The sequence below is a fragment of the Gekko japonicus genome, unplaced genomic scaffold, assembly GCF_001447785.1.
Source record: "Gekko japonicus isolate JY-2015 unplaced genomic scaffold, Gekko_japonicus_V1.1 scaffold4967, whole genome shotgun sequence".
Taxonomy (NCBI): domain Eukaryota; kingdom Metazoa; phylum Chordata; class Lepidosauria; order Squamata; family Gekkonidae; genus Gekko; species Gekko japonicus.
The window spans coordinates 15,117-16,266 of NW_015159859.1; the positions used below are offsets into that span (position 1 = coordinate 15,117).

Genomic DNA, 1,150 nt, shown 5'->3' on the forward strand with positions numbered 1-1,150 from the left:
ATGCCCACCGTTCTGAGGAACCTTCCAGCTTTTTGCAGTTAGCCCTGCCCCTGTGGCAGCAATTCTGTGGCACCTTCCACTATGCTTTTTTATAATCCCAAAGTGCCCACGGGCAGGGCCGGCTCGCTCACTAGGCACTTGCCTAGAGCGCGCCGGCCCTTAGGGGTGCCAAACTGGCACCCGCCCCCCCCCACCAAAAGCCCACCCCCCGCCAAAAGCCCTGCAACTTTCTTGACCGGGGGGGTGACTGCCGCGCGCCGCCAGGTCTTTCAGTGCGCTCAGAAGCGCAGCCGTCCTCCAGGAGCCACTGGCCTCCCCACCCCCATGAATAAGTGGTTAGGAGCGCAGACTCTAATCTGGGTGACCCGGGTTGGATTCCCCCACTCCTCCTCCACGTGCAGCTGCTGGCGTGGCCTTGGCTCAGTCACAAGTTCTCTCAGAGCTGTTCTCTCAAGGGCAGTCCTCGAAAGAGCTCTCTCAGCCCCACCAACCTCACAACTTTTCAGATTTTGTGTTGTTCATTCTTCCTAAAATGCATTTATGTTTGAAAATTGGGGGGCGCAAGGGGGGGGGCGCCAGAAGATATCCTCGCCTAGTGTGCAAAAAAACCTGGGGCCGGCCCTGCCCACGGGGCTCTTGTTGGGACCTTTCTCTGGACACTAGCTAGCACACTGGCAGCGCCTGCCCGGAGGCTGCAGTTCCCAGACGGCCCTTATTCCAGATAATGGAACACAGCCGCTCCAAATATCACTGGACTGGCACAAAAAACTTGCAGGGACCTTTGAGCTTTCAACTCTTGACCTGACATCCCGGGACTTCTCAACTAGCACAGAGAGGACCTGTGAACCAGAAGCAGCGTCCTAGATCTAGGAGGACCAGAGAAGATCATCGCTGCACATGCTTAGCTATAAATCAAATGTATTTGCCTGGTAGGGGAATGCAGCAACCTCTGAATAAGGGTCAGTTACAGAAATCTGGGCTCGTTCCTCAAAGATGCAACACGCTGACCCAGGTTAGCGCCTACATGACACAGAGAGCCCCTGGAAATAATGATGATGAAGATGAAGATGATGAAGATGATGAAGAAGAAGAAGAAGAAGAAGAAGAAGAAGAAGAAGAAGAAGAAGAGGAGGAGGAGGAGGAGGAGGAG

General features: G+C 54.6%; 1 protein-coding gene across 1 annotated transcript in view; it reads right to left on the minus strand.

Moving 5' to 3' along the window:
• Positions 1 to 1,150, minus strand: part of LOC107107730 (histidine--tRNA ligase, cytoplasmic) — a 49,876-nt gene that overhangs the window by 11,679 nt on the left and 37,047 nt on the right. The window lies entirely within an intron of this gene.